At 37.9% G+C, this 16,722-nt stretch overlaps 1 protein-coding gene across 4 annotated transcripts in view; it reads left to right on the top strand.

Annotated features, from left to right (window-relative positions):
• LOC136876461 (RNA-binding protein 45) overlaps positions 1 to 16,722 on the top strand; it is a 279,414-nt gene that overhangs the window by 213,714 nt on the left and 48,978 nt on the right. For 2 of the 4 annotated variants that reach the window (XM_067150447.2, XM_067150448.2), the window contains exon 11: positions 10,812 to 11,129. The exons of the other annotated variants lie outside the window; for them this stretch is intronic. The gene's annotated coding sequence lies outside the window, so the exon portion shown is untranslated. Of the gene's footprint in view, positions 1 to 10,811; positions 11,130 to 16,722 lie in introns of those variants that run through there. 4 annotated transcript variants of the gene reach the window in all.

The following is a 16,722-nucleotide window of genomic DNA, read 5'->3' as shown; positions in this document are numbered from 1 at the left end:
CAGTTTATAATAATGCTTTATCTCCCCCCCCCCCCCTCGTCTTCTTCTTTGTTAGTGGCTTTGCTTTTATCAAAATGTGTATATTCTGCCCCTTTCCCCCTGTAATGTTCCTCAATTAACTCTTACATAATGTACGTGTGGCCTATGGTGATGGTGGTGTTATACATTGGTAACATTTTTGTTGATAACCCTGGCAGCTATTGGGTGGTTTTGAGAGTAGGCGTACAACATATATAAACATTTTATTTACATTTTATTTACATTTAAAATATACATAAAATATACTGTACACAGAATTGGTTGAAATCATTTGGCATAAAATTACTGCATAAGTTTTCTTTTGAACAGTCATATAGAGTACAAGACAAGTTGGAATGTGGGTTTGAAGTATGGACTCGGGAAAATAATTTGGAATAGAGAGGTTGATTGTCTAAGATCTCCTTTCTTGTCCAGGACATTATTTAGAGGGGTTGTCAAAAATTGTGATTTTTTTAAAAAACTTTTTAATTTTTTTTTTGACAATTTGTTTTACATCGCACCATCACAGATAGTTCTTACGGCTACAATAAAGAAGTTGTACTTGTGTTCAGGAAGCTAGGATTATGCAACATATGAGTCGATCTGTAAGCCTTAAAACATAAAACTTGCAAGACTGTAGTACGTAAAACTTAAGTGTCTATTTCATAGACTTTTCTCATGTTAGTCAGTATCATATTTTCTCACATAATTAACGCACTTTCTTTTTTAATTAAAAATAAAGCAAAAATGTTGGTGCATATATTATTCAGGGAAATCAGATATATTAACATTTTATTTACAAGATACATCAAATATACTGTACACAAAATTGGTTGAAATCATTTGGCAAAAAATACTGCATAAGTTTTCTTTTGAACAGTCATATAGAGTACATGAGGCAAGTTGGACATGTGGGTTTGAAGTATGGACACGGGAAAATATTTTTCCCGTTATGAGCTGATAATATGATCTGAAGCGAAATAAATATGATTTAACCAAAGTTCCAGTCACATAAGTAATACTGTAATGACATACCGGCAAAAAGGAAAAGAAAAAAAGTAGTCTTACTTTTATAGGCGATGTTGCTGCCGGCAATGTACCACGAACTACTGCTGCTCTCACTGCTCACATCTCTTCATAAGAAACCATCCTCATTCCCATTTAATGTATTCGAGATTCCTGTTTTCATAAAGCTATTTTCAATCACTTTTGGAGAAATCGTGTCCCATGCATGCAATATCCATTCACAAAGCAGTTTCACAGGTGATTTCTGAATCTTGCCTATGCATACTTTCAGCCATCCAGCACTGGTAAGAGTTTACGCACGTTATTCTTAAATGGATACTTTATCTAAATGTCCAAGGGTTGAAGTACTGATGTCAGTCCACGAGGAATCACTGCCAAACCGGTTTTCACAGTTTCCGTTAATTTTCAGAGTCTTCCATGGCGTGGCCACGAAAACTTTAGTCATGAAGAGGTCTGGGCATCATAGGAGAGATCCCATATGATTTTCCCAAACCATTCACATCCAATCTTGTATGCGTGACGTGTTCGTCCACCCTATTTCGTGGATATGAACGTGGATCCCTCACGGAAATTTTACTTTCAACATTGTTTTCCATTTCAAAACAATGTAAGGTACAAGCTTTCTGCCATTGGCTCTTACAGCAAGCATTGCAGTATATAGTTGTTTATAGAACAAGTTGGACATGCCGTTTTGGATTTAGATGGGCTTTTAAGGAGCCTGTTGGAAATACCAATATCCAAAAGATTCTCGTCCATTAGAATTGGTGATCTACCACTCTACAGAGCACAAATAGGGTTCGCTGCTATGAAATTGACTTACTAAATCTTGCACAGTATTACAATGTGGTAGAACTGAATTGGGAAACCATTTACAAAATCTTCTTTCACTGGGTCTGTGTATTTGTCACCTTCCCAGGAAACCACTCCACTAACAATGGTTGCTTCTCTGTGTAGTAAGCATCTTAAGTCTCACAAGCTACTGACCACCTGCCCAGACCTTCACTTTAATAGCATTGCATCCTGCTCAGGTCAGTTAGAGCATTGCCAACATATGCAGTATCACTGCCAGCAAAGATCACTGCGGAGAATTTTCCAACACACCGTATATGCAGCATCTACCTTGCCTACGGATATACAACCTTCCACGCCATTCCTTCAGCTTAGATTTCCTGCACTTCCTATCTTCTTCATTCTTTAGTCTCCTGTATTTTTTCTGCCCTCCTCATTTTTTGCACTCTTGTACTTCTGCCATTTGTCAGGTCTAGGTATCTCCTGAGTTATCCACTGATTCTTAACTTCGTCTTGCCTTTCTTTCTAACTTTTCTTCAGCAGCCCTACTGATCTCATTTTTCAAATCTGTCCACTCTTCTTCTATTGTTTCTTTCTGTCTTTTCATTTTGTGCAACATTTTCCTTGAAACAATCCCTTTCTCTCTTTTCCTTCAACTGGCCTACATCCCATCTCCATGCTGTCTTTCCTTTCTTCAATGTCTTCAACTTCAGAAGGCATATCACACTATAGCATTAAATTGCATGCTAGCAAAGATAGATTGGTTATTGTTGTTCATATTGAATTCAAGTAAACATTCCCCATCTTCGTTTCTCGCTAAGAATTGGAATTTTTCTCACTCAAGAATCTTGAGTCTGGCAGCCAAAATCTCAAGAATCTCACAGCGCCTCTCTAGTCAAAGTGAATAATGCTGTGCTGTCTGAGCACTCATGTAAATCAGAACGCATTGCAAATAGTTCTCTCGCAAAGTATGGTACTGGAGCTGTTTTAAAGGATCACATTTTTGGTTAGTCTGTTGTAACACTTGTGTAATATCTTTTTACAATTTCTTGCCTGTTGAGTATTATATATTGAATCCTTGGTGTTTATAATAACAAAATAATAATTAGAAAAATAAATTAAATAGTACAAAACCTACTTTAGGAACTTTTCCCAAACAGATGAAATATCTGCTATGTCCATTGAGATCTGGCTGTGAAACCAAAGCTGTTATATTACCTACAGTATTCTTTGTAACTAAATAAAAATCGTGTGTTGCTTTTCTTTTGAAATATGCATTCTCCTGCTTTTATAAATAAGAACTATGTATTTAACTGTCAAATTATAACTAATTATTCACAAAAAGAAAAGGCATGAAGAAGAACAAATGTTGTTTGCTACACATGTAATCTTCAAAATATAAGAGGTACTAGCGGATGCTCGACTGTGTTGAATTGTCTTGTGGCTCTTCACGTAGAGAATCATGCCTGATGTATTTTTGATTTTGAAAGTAATACACCGGAAACAATTATTTCATTACACTTTATTCTCTGCGACCTCTGTGAAATTCTAGCAGCCCATGACATCCTCTTGTAGCTGTAAATGTGTACTAAAATTATTACATTAATAAATAATGATTGAGAAGTTCTTGGGCTTCTCAAAACATGCCCTCATTCCCATCCATAGTTCTCACACTCATAGCTTAAAATCTAACAAGTCTCATGTAATTTATCTTCAACAGTCTGCCTTATCTTGGCATTAAAATCACCCTTGATGGGTAATATTTCATTGATGGAGGATGTTACAAGTAGCATGAACGGAGAGAACAACAAATGAGTCCATAATATGAGAACTAAACATCACTGAACAGCTATCTTCCTGTGGGAGCAAAAGCTACCTGTGGTTCCTTGGGCATATTTTGAAGAGGGAAGGGCAGAGTTTGGAAAAAAAAAAAAAAAACCTTTTACAAGGCAAAGTAGAAGGCAGAAGACCTCGAAGAAAAACGGCAAGTACAGTATATGGTTTGATGAAGCGAAGCAGATCATTGGCCTACCTGGCCACCTTATACTATGAAGAGCTGAAGGCCGGTCTGGGTAACGTCTTGTCAGGGATACATATTAAGGGAACAAAGAAATTAGGTCACAACGCTAAACAAGGAGTAGAATGACCGATGATAATTCACATAGTTCATAGTCTACAATAACAGACAACAGAACAGACAGACATGACACTACACGTTCATACATAGAAATCTGAATAGCAGAGTGATCAGCAAAGAAAAGCAGTTGACCAGTTACAGTACATCTGGGATGCAAAGGAATGAAAATGAAATTTTATTGCAGTCGAATGGCCAATTGGTACATTTACATTTAACACATTAATACAGGGAATTTCTTTATACAGCAGTTGGTGATATTAAGATATTATAATTAGGTCTCTTTACTGTACTGTCACTGTTTTGGTTCTTTCCCTGCATACCTGTATGTGATACCGCTCACATCTTTTACCACATAGTGTGCACTTGCAGTTTTCTTTTACCTCGTGGTAGTGCGCCGTCGCACAGAGTTTGTGGTGGAACCCATGTATAGCCAACCTTGTTACTACATGTTGTAGCTCCTGGTGTGTGCCAGTCCATTTCCTCTCCATCATGGCGTCAGTTGTGTTGAATTCTGGCCATATTTCTTCACATTTCTTTCTTCAAGAATCTGCATGTATTGGCATGTGGTTGGTTGTGAGTGTTTATATCTCAGGTCCTCGATGTACTATGTTTCCTTTGCTAGTACGTATACCAGTTTTGACTGTGTGTTTATTGGGGGACATAAAGCTCTCTTCAGGTATCTTGCTTTGACTTTCTGCTAATGATAAATGATAATGGTAGATTTTCCCAGATTATTTTAATCCCATATGTTATGATCGGACTTCTTGCTGCGTGGAATATTGTCATTGCTGATTCTAGAGAGAGTTTGTGCAGTTCCTTAATTCTGTAGGTGGCTGTAATAGCTGCTGTCGCGTTTTCTTTGATATGGATTCTAATTGATCTCCCTGTTTGAAGTGTAATTCCTAGGTACTTATATGTGTGTCCAACTTCCAGGTGTGTGCCTCTGAATTTTATTCTTTCACTTTCTGCCACTCTTCCGCCTTTTCTGAAGGTCACTTGCATTGTCTTGCTCTCATTTATTTGCAGGGAATTTTCTTCCGCCCATGTCTCAAGGTTGTTGACATTTTGTTGTAGACTGTCTAGGCTGGTTGAGCCAAGAACCATGTCGTCTGCATACATGTGCAGTGAGGTTCCTTTGTTGTTTTCTATTATTCTTATTATGTCTGATGTCAGTATGTTGAAAAGAATGGGGCTGATTGGGTCCCCTTGCATGACCTCGTTGGTGTGCATTATGTCTTTCGAGATTGTTATACCATTGTTTATGTTTACTACATTGTAGACCGGTATGTTTTTTAGCAGATCATTATCAACCAACGATTGGCTGGGATTACCCAACAAAAATATCAACCGTGATGCTACGACACAAGGAGAGGCAAGAAGACCTGACGACACCCCAAGAAGGTCCCCACAACTTGGCATAGGAGGACCAGAAGTAGGAAAACTGAGAGTGGCACCCCAGACAGCCTGGATTTTCATAGGGAGATTGGATCGCGACACAATCAAAGAGGACATCAAAGAACACCTCACCCAGAATGGAATAAACAAGATTATCAGCTGCGAACAACTCCCCTCTCGCGGTAAAAGCAAAGTCTTCAAGATCGGTGTGCCCATAGGGAAAAGGGAGTCAGTCGTGTAGGCGAATCTGGCCAGACGGGGTAATCTACCAAACTTTTCGATTCGGAGACAATAATTTCAAAGACAAATAATACGTATGCCATACCAAGGAAAGACTCGACAAAAGTGATGAGATCAAGCTAGCCAATCTACTGCAGAATGTAGAAGGACTGGCAAACATCACACGGCTTTCAACACAGCAACCGACACGAAATCGGGAGGTTGTGATTTCGGATCCCACTGGTTGGCCATTTTTGTTCTGTACTTAACATCTCTTCATCACGTACTAAATGTACGTAACACGACCTAATAGGTTGAAAGTCGCTTTCGATTACAACAAACAATGTTTAACGAAAATATAATCATCCTAACAGAAACATTTCTCACAAAACCACGGAACATAACCGGATACTATAACATACACGTCCTAGCACAACAGAAGGAAAAAGGAAGACCATTTAGAGGAGTGACATGTCTCTACAACAACCACATCGGCAAAATAGAGAACATTTACAAACAAGAAAACATTGTCATCATTACAACAGCATACATCACAATCGCAGGGCTATTGATACAACCTCAAGCAATAGTGGGAGACATGACTGAAATACTCGCTAAAATCATTACTTACGTCGAGAAAGAGCAAAACATAGTAATTGCAGGAGACTTAAACTGCAGACTGGATAAACCAGGCCAAAAAAGCAAAGCAGTACTCGAACTAATGGAAGAGGAGGGTTATAAGCTGGTAAATAAACGGGATCTCATGACATACTTCACATACAATGGCAAAAGTGCACTAGACCTAATCTTCAAAAGGAAGAGATCTAACTCCAGAAACACAAGAAGCACTATGGACGTCGGCGGACACTCTGCTCAGAAAACACATACCATTAAGAACACACCTAACCCTAAGACAAACAGGAACGCAAACTCAAACAAGCAATCCAAAACAAAAATTCACGAGAAAAATCAACCCAGACGCGCTGCTTAACCCGAGCACTGAAATAACGGAAAAACAGAGGTTTAATAAGCGAAGACAACCTGGATGAGGCTGCTACTGCAATCAAGGAAATAATTAAATCTGCAGCCATACCTCATAAGGACAGAAAGGCTAAACCGTGGTTCAGCGCAGAATATTATATACAACGTAGAACAACACTACAAGCACTACACAGAACCGGAGACAGTAATCAAAGAGAATCTCTAGAAGAATATTCAACAGAAAGGAAAATACACAAGGAAATGCTGATAGAAAAGAAAATTCAACACAAAGAGAAGCCGGGCGCATAACAGAAGAAGCAACTAAAAGTCCGTTCATTGACCTGCCCACCAAGAGAAGTAGCTACAATACCACAATACACATGGACATTTGGGAAAGCTACTTCTGCGATATCCTCAACGTAAAGCGGACAATACCAAAATATATCCCATACAAGAGCAGAAACCAGAGCTAACAACATCAAATTAAACAAAGAGGAAGTTAAAAACTCAATTTTCAAGACGAAGGATAGAAAAGCAGCGGGCCCCGATGGGAACTACAATGAGCAAATCAGGGAACTGGCTTGCAGAAACGTGGACAGACCTGTTTAACAAATGCGTGGAGAAAGGTCAAATACCAGAAGCATCGAGAAGCTCCGTCATAAAAGTCTTGTATAAGGGAAAAGGGGATACAGCAGACCCCAACTCCTACAGAGACTTCGCCCTGGAAAATACTGACTTCAAAATATTCTCAAATAATAATGGACAGACTGGTGCAAGAGATAGACCACCTGATCCCTGAACAACAATATGGTTTCCGACGAAAACGTAACACCATCAAGGCGATCAGAAAGAAGAAATAGAACAGGCACTGAGACACCCGAAAGGGAAGTACTTCGCAGTCTTCATCGACTATAGGAAGGCTTTTGACCTCCTGAAAATGAAATATTTTCACACCAGATGATGCCTGAATTGCATGTAATAGGGTTAAGGATTTTGAAGACACAAACATCTTATTTTGAATCCTGAACTGCGTACCCCATTCTCTACGCTGCTTATACTGAAGGATTATGCAGTAGGCAAATTGTTATGGAAAGCTAAAAGAACAAAGCAAACCACAATTGCTATGAACAATATAATGTTTGCAGTGACTGATAACACAGTATACAATAAGAATATATTCAATCTTCCCCATTCACAAATAAAGCCAATCTTGTAACTAGCATATCCTGCCAGAAATTTCAGTCTGAATCTTAGTTTTGTTTATCAGTTTTCCCACAGGCAATCTGTTCTACTGTATAATAGCCTATTGGTCACTCTCAAATTTAATATGGGGCCAAATAAAAGATATAAGGGGTGGTTGGAAATAAAATGCATTTTTCTTAAATGAGGTATGTTTGCTAAGAGTAGAATACAAACATATCAGTAACTATGCAACAAGTTGTTATATGACTGCAAATCTTCAGACAGAGCTGTAAAGAATATGGTCTCCCTGGCTATTCTTTCTTCTCACCAGAAGCGCTGGTAAATTTTACAAGTGCAAATGTTAAACAAAGTCATATTTTAGTACTCTAATTATGTGCCAATCAGTTCTGTGTTCCTTTCGGTATCTTATTTTGATCTCATAGGCAACTTTCACAAAACTAGGCATAAAATAATTACAGGTAGAATGGAGCCAGGAAGCCGTAGCACGTCAATATGCATTATGTGAGCTATGTTAGTAAGGAATAATAATAATAATGGGGAAACGATGCAAAAGTGTGTGTGAGAGAGAGATAGTCGGACAGCAAACTCAACCTTGTATTACAGTTTCACTAACAGAGTTGTTGTTATTGTTTCACTTGAATGTACAGCGTAACATATTCCTTCACACTTAGACACAAATCAAATTTAAAACTCAAAATAATAATCTCCAGCAGACACCATGAATAAAAATATAGTAGAAATATCAGTGTACTAATCATAGGAAATTATTAGGCCTAATTACAAAAGCTGACTAGGCTAATTTTGAAAAAAACACAATAGATTAAAAAATCTTCACAATTTCAATACAAACTGAAATATTCAGAATAATAAAGACCCAAAACGTATATTACAGAACAAACTTGTTTGCATGTTCAGAAATGCATTACACACTCAATGAAATTAAATTTGAGTCATTGCCATTGTGTTTGTACAGTTCGTAATAATATATTAAAACTCTACTCCATAATAGAACAATAAATAGGCATAGCAACATGGAAGATTAGATGAATAATAATGTTATTATTTTCCATGTCCCACTAACTACTTTTGAAGGTTTTTGGAGACGCTGAGGTGCCAGAATTTTATCACACAGGAGTTCTTTTACATGCCAGTAAATCTACCGACATGAGGCTGACATATTTGAGCACCTTTAAATACCACCGGACTGAACCAGGATCGAACCTGCCAAGTTGTGGTCAGAAGGCCAGCACCTCAACCATCTTAGCCAATCAGTCCGGCAAAGGCAAGACGAAAGAAACTGTGTTGAGTTTAGAGAGTACCGACAAACTGAGATGGAAGTTACCAACTCGACAGCTTGTTGCAGACTAAACTGACACCCCTCAAGAGACTGTGATCAGTGAGCCCATTCTACATCCCAAAATGAAGACTGTGCACAAGTGCCACGACTTCTCGACTTTGCTCTACTGTAACAAGAAGACAGGTTTCTTAACAAGTTCTGTATGTAAAGTTTATTCAGAGTATAAACCCTTCCCCATGAGGACAAAGTATACTGAATATATTAATGAATATGTAGATGATGTCTACTTTCATGACCTTGAGGACTACAGTCTTCGTCAACAATTCTGATAGGTTGAATCTTGAGTGGAATTCTTCAAGAACCTAGGTATTGGCCCTCTTGCACCAATCATGAGGCCTAACACCTCAATGTTATCCAGTCCATATTCTCATCAGTAGAAGAAGATGGTTGGCTCTTAAATGCTGTTCTTTCCTCATGTACTTTACTGGGCTGGTTAGCGCGTGATTCAAACCGTATGATCAATAATATATCCATTGATGTTTTTCAAGGCTATCATATCTATCCTACGGGTCCTGCCATTCTGTGACAACCCATGGACCTCTTTGTGTACTGTGTTACCAGTGTCTCTTAATGACTGAGCGATGGAGCTTCATATTGCATGTTGTTCAGTAAGTCGCAGGGTTTCACCATTGGGACAGTGTCCTAGGACATGGGAAAGGGGTTTCTGTCGTGGGAGTGCTGACAATGATTATCTTGGGGCCTGCCTGGCACAGCTTGAACATCTGTGACGTTAGCGTTCATCTCTAGAGCATCATGCCAGTCACTGCAGGATAGACCTTCATGGTATGTTATCCATCTGTTTCCTGAATGTTGTTCTTTAAATAAGATAACACCTTTTCACTTCTGAGGAAGCTGACACCATTTTTGGAATCTTGATCTCTCAGTAATTGTCTTAATTTTTAAGAATCCAATAGACCATTCTTGGAATTTAATAAGCTGTCACAAATTGAAATGTGCAGGTTGTGTAGGTAGTTGTTACTCTCCTCAGAGAGGTGCCTATTTCCCAAAAATATAAGTTTGATTCATTTGTAGGGTACAAAGGTTGTAATCTGTTGCACGACAGCTTCCCACTGTGATTGGAAAAGTCATAGACCTTTGAACTTCAGTGGGTGTATATTATACCATCAGGTGTGTCAGCAGGAATCTGGAGGATTTCTTTCAGTGTGCATGTTATTTTGTCACTGTCTTTGAGAAATTTCTGTGGAATACAGTTTAGCAGAACTGTCTGAAATGGATAAATTAATGTTGGGCACACAGAAGAATTAATGCCTGTGAACATTTGGTCTGCCTGAAGGAGAGGAGATGATCAGTGACTCCAATTTGAGGCATAGATCATGAAGGATATCCATACCTCTAAAACAATTCTCCAGTAATAACAGTGCTGTTCCTTTTACACAATCCTATATGCAATGGCAATTGTATTAGACTGGTATGCCATATGAGCTCTGAGTTTAATGTTCTGTTGAGAAATTGAAAATATTAAATCTGTCTTATAGCTGGAACATATGCTCTTGTCACATTGGCTCTGCTAACACACTACAGTTGCAATTTTCTTTTATTTCCCTTTACAAATGTTCAATAATTTCACTCTTGCAAAATCTTGGACTAACCATTTTGGATTAACATGTTTTACATGACTCGTATAATTCCTCATTATTGACATTTTTGTGTATGTTTTCTGTGCAGTGGTATCCCCTTTGACGTGACGAGACGGATACAAACAAACTGGAGACCCTGACTACTGAGACGATGTTTTATGAACTTCGGAAGTCGGGAAATATTCATCGGTGCAATATACATACACATGTGACAAGATTCAGCTGACTTGTCTGAAAGACATTGTAGACTTTAGTCACTGATACATTAATTTTAACACATTGACTATACAAAGAATCAAACTGATGTTGAAAGAGCTGAATTAAGAATACTTACCACTCTAGGTAATTTCCCTGTAGCAGATCTCGTAAAGAGCTTCTGCATAAATTACATTTTGCAGTATATCAACCTATTGTTTTTATTTTTGTCATTTGATAACTGTACTGAGCCTAATCTGAGAGACAGAGAGTGTATGAGTGTTTGTGTGGTTTTAATTTTTTTATAGAGAAAAGAGAAAAACCTAATTTTAGAACCAACTAAAACAAGTTATTACTGGGCCAAAGGAGTTTAATCAAAGCATGATAGGATGAAATGATTTGGCCTAGTCCAAACTGGATTATCCTGAAATAAACCTGATTTTACTGGTCTGTCCTAGTATAAACTAGTTTCCATTTTAATCTATAAGATATGAAGATGAATCAAAGGAAAATAAAGTAATCCCTTACTGTACATGGTTTTCCAAAACCTGTAGGAAGTAGTTGGAGGAGGAGAGGCATTGGGTAATACACTCCAGAGCAACAGAGTCTCTATGAATACAGTAGAACCTCGATAATTCAAAATCCTGCCTAATTCGAAGGAGGTCTCATTCCCGGAAACGTGAGATACAGTTTTGCGTTTTATTTAAATTGCTTAATTCGAAATACGGATAATTCGTAATTCGAAGTACAATGTCGGCCCCATTACCAAAATTCAGACTTTTCATTTGAAACTGCCTTTACATTTTAAAACAATATCATGTTACAGAGTAATTTCAACTCGAAATTTATCTGCGTCATAATAGCACGTGTGTTCCGGAACATGGAGGGGTACCGTAGCTTTCCGCATTTACGCTCACTTCGGTGGGTCTACAGTGCGCTTCATGATTACTAAGTTGAATGAATTTGGAATTCTTTTGTATTCAACCTGTTCAGGAATGTCGTAATATCACGCAACAGGCAGTGTGCGGAAAAACAGAATCTGCGAACACTGGCGATGCCGACAGTTGACAAAAAAACGTGGCTCATATAATAAATTCGTAGGCACCGAACAATATTGTCATTGCCGATGAAACTGTATTGCTTTATTTTAATGCGAACCCAAACGGTCTTATGGTTTTAAAGGAGAAAATGCCAGCCGGGGAATCGTACAAGAGTGGGGGATGGGGGTCATTTTAGTGCGTTGCAATGCACATGGAAACGAGAAACTTTACCCCTCGTCAAAGTTCGATAAGCCACAATGTTTTAAGGGCGTCAGGCACTTTCCATGCCAGTACAAAGCATCTAAAAATGCAAACAGTACAGAAATTCAAAAAATAATGCATTTGCACAGGGGAGCCAGCATAATTTATCCTCATCTTTGAATTGTGTGATTTTTTTTTTTTTTTTTTCTTTCATTGCATGAGGTTATGTTTGTCAGTGATTGATCCAAGTGCATTATTTGAACATTGTAAATGCACCTTGTTGGATACATATCGGAAATAGTTCTTTCCCATGGCATTTGTAAGGTTTAAACCGTGAATCGAGATGATTGCATGTATTAATGAGTCTTAGAATACTTTGTGACGTGGCAAGTGTTTACATTTCTGAAGTATGAGAGAAGTGCCGTGGCAGGAAATCGTACAAGGATAGTCGTAGGAAAGTTCTATTTTAAGGGCATCGGGTACTTTCTGTGTAAATACAAGGCATCTAAAATGCATACAGTATAGTAATCCAATAAGTAAAGCACTTGCACATGGGAGACTACCTGCCAAGTGATATTGTGGTGTTCCTTAAAACACTGAATAATAACAAATTGCAATTTCACTTAAACTTAGGAACTATGAAACACATTGTAGACACACCGAGACGAGTGGAAGTGCCGAAAGCTACTCCTGCACATTCCAGAAGACATGTTCTATCGTGATGCCGAGAAAATTTGAATTTAAATTACTCTGCAAACACTTTTTTTAATGTAAAGGCAGTTTTGAATTAAAAGTCTGAATTGTTTTCCATTTAAATATGACGTGTGGGCAGTTTTCTTCCATCTGCAGTTAAACAAAGCATAAGTGTACACCCAACATTGAAAACCAGAAGTGTGTTGCCAACCTTGATGCAAATAAAACCTGCACCCCAATTTCGTGCCTCAGATTTTTTAAAAAATATGTGGGGATTATTCGCGTAAATATAGATAGATAGATAATGCCTTTATTGGTGGTGAAGTTAGGGCTCAAGGGCCTCTCTTACACTTAACCACTAGATGAGTATACATATACATAACTTATAATTTTGAATACAAATAAAACAAATAATACTAATAATAAGAATAATAATAATAATGAAAGAATCCTTAATTTTAAAAAACACAAAATAACGTACACTTAAATTATGTAACTGTAGTAATCCATTCATTCATCCCATTCATTCCTTCATTCACTCAACAATTATCCAGCAAGTCAGTGGGATCTACCCAGCAAATGCTCCCGGCAAGCCACTTTAAACTTGCGATGAGAAGGATTTTCTCTAATGTTCGCAGGTAGCGAATTCCATGACCTAGACACAGAGATTATGAAGGAGCGGTTGTACACAGCAGTGCGGTTTATAGGTATGGCAAGAGAGGAACCAGATCTTGTATTGTGTTCATGATAGGACAAGAGGTAAGAAAAAGATGAAGACAGATAGTCGGGAGTATTAGTGGAAAGAACTTTGTGCAGAAGCGATAGCATGTGAAGTTCATGGCGCTGGTGCACTCGAAGCCACGACAGCTCCTTATAATAAGGTGATATATGAGCATCATATAGCAGATTAAAGATATATCTTATGCAGCTGTTCAGGCTCCGGTCCAGTTTCTTGTTACTGTCCCAGGTTATTCCAGTCAACACAGTGTCACAGTAGTCAAATATAGGTAGTATAAGAGAGCGAATTATTTGTACTTTAAGTCGAACAGAGAATATATTAGTGAACCGTTTCAGGGGATATAAGCTTTTATGTACTTTATTGCATGTGCTTATCACCTGTTGAGTCCAGTTTAGAGTCTCAGTCATGATAATTCCTAAGTTGGTCACTGAAGTAGAGTAGGGTATGATTTTATTGTTTAAAATTATTGGGGGGATGTTCTGTTGCTTGAGGGAATAAAGGTTTTTACTGGTACCGATAATAATAACTTGAGTCTTATTTGGATTCATTAATAAACTGTTTTTATTTGCATAGTCACTAAGATGTTGAAGGTCAGAATTTATTTTAGTAATTGCAGTATCAATATCACTCGGTTTTGAATGATAGTAAATCTGTATATCATCCGCGTACACTTGCAATTTGCAGAATTTAAGAGCTTTTGATATATCATTAATTTGGATGATAAATAGCAGTGGTCCAAGAACCGACCCCTGAGGGATGCCGAGGGTCTTCCTTTGCCATCCTGAACTCAAATTTCCAACTGTTACGCATTGCCGGCGATTTTCAAGATAAGATAAAAAGAAACGAAGTGATACACTGTTAAAATTTAGCTCTCGAAGTTTCTGCAGTAGTAACTGAGGATTAACAGTGTATGTTGATAGGGATATTTTGAGGTGTACAATCCACCACCTATCTCCCAACCCCTAGTCTCGATTACTTTCCACATACTTCCTTGGAAACACACTGTATAGTTACCAATTATATATATTTGACAATACAAAAAGGTCTGAGATAAAGTTGTGTCCTCTCTCCAATCCTTTGAAACTTGTACACTGAAACAATCTTTTTGAATTGCCCTTGACAAAACTGATAAAGGAGTAAAGATCGACAGGAGGCAAATAAGGACCATCCGCCATGCAGATGAACCTGTGACACTTTTTGACAATTTAGAAGACCTCAATTCCTTTTGAACAGTATTATCAAAATAAGCAACAAGTTTAAAAAACCACATCATCATTCAGAAGACAAAATTCTTGATAATGAGCAAACAGAAAAATCAGAAACACTGTTATCACCCTAGATGGAGACAGCATTGAATGGGTGTAACATTTTAAGTACCTAAGATGCTGGTTAACACAGATACAGGATCTGGATATAGAAATTAAATCCAGAAATTCCATTACAAAACTGAAATATCTTGTGTGCAACATTGACTTCTTATTCAAAACGTGTTGGTGTGGCATGGCGTGACGTGAAGTGTTGTGCGTTACTGGTGCTGTTTTATAGTGTCGAAGGATAGACACTAAAATGATTCATCAATGATTCTACTGCAGGCCTTTGAAATGTGAATGCATCATAGAATGTTCAAAGATCCCATGAATAGACTGTCACCAGCCACAAGGTACTCCATTGAGCCAGGAAAGTATAAGAAGTCGTAAGCTTTGCAAAGCAGCCCCTTTCATTCAAATCTTCCAAAGTGACAAATACAGCGTGATACAGCTGATCATAGAAGGCAAGATAGAAGGGAAACATGGACATGGTTGGAGTAGTTTATCACTGAAACAAACATCCATGATACAGGAAACACAAAATGAGAAAATTTACTCCATGATGGTCACCAACCCTCTATGACGAGACAGCAGCAGAATGTGGTAGTGTGAGGGATTTTTTTCTTCTTTGGATTTAGCTATATTGGGGATCAGTACAATGTGACTAGTCGGAACATTCTTTTATCTCCCTGGTTTGTGTCTCACGGTTTTTTAGTTCTTGTTCTTTCTGACAGAAGAATTTCTACTGTAAGCTTGTAATATGTTTTTTATTGACAAATTTTCAATGATTTTTGTAATCCTTAATATCTTGTAGTCACTCCAAAGACATTGCAGTAATTTGGAGGTTTACTTGGATGTCATTGTAGAACATGGTCTTGTAACTTTAATGTTCATTAATGTTCAAATAGAACACACTGTTCTTCATGAATTGTATATCTATCTCTATCTCAGTTGCTCTGACTATTTTATATTGTCCCTCATATCAGGATCTTGGTGTATTCTCAGTATCTTGATTCACCGTTTCAACTGAACTCTGATTCTGGCCATCGAATTCAAGAGGTTTTGAAACTATATGATGCAGTCCAGTCTTATTCGAAATACAACTACAAGATGCCTTGGGGCTACTATATATTAAAATCTCATTTTAATTGTAGCCTGTCTCCTTGCTCTCATGATTTCTAACAAATGATACAAGACAAATTTTGATTATGCATTACGCACATAAACTTACCATCTGATTGTATCTGGAAGTCAACAGAATTGACTTTAGCAGCTGCTGTTCAATTCCGAGTACAGAATTAAGTTAAATATTCACCCACTTTGTTTTCTTTGTTGACATTTTGTATGTGGAAAGAATTCCCTTTTGACATCTATGAATGTTTTTAGAAGTTTTTGCCTGTCACCGCTTCTCTTCATTTTGTGTATGGACACAGTCACCTCCATTATCCAGTCATCAGCTCCATGGTCACTACTGTATTCTGACAATGTCTTACTTGCTGCCTGGGACCATCAACAAATTCAAGTTCAGAAGTGGAACGAAAGACTTTGAATACAAAGAAAACCAAATTCATGGAGTGCGGTCTGTAGGGAACCATTCAGATAGATGGTCAAGATCTCAATAAAGTAGAACAGTTGTATGTACCTTTGCTCTTTGGTCAGTTCTGAGTGTGACACTCTTCCAGACACCCGTGCACGAGTAAATGCAGCTTGGATGAAGTGGCGACAAACCACTGGTGTTCACTGCGGTCATCGGATACCAACCCACCTGAAGTCCAAGGTTTACAAGACTTGTTCGCCCAGTCTCTCTGTATGGCTTTGAATGCT

The sequence above is a fragment of the Anabrus simplex genome, chromosome 6, assembly GCF_040414725.1.
Source record: "Anabrus simplex isolate iqAnaSimp1 chromosome 6, ASM4041472v1, whole genome shotgun sequence".
NCBI lineage: Eukaryota > Metazoa > Arthropoda > Insecta > Orthoptera > Tettigoniidae > Anabrus > Anabrus simplex.
Note: the sequence above shows the minus strand (reverse complement) of the source record. Positions and strands in the feature narration are given on the sequence as shown.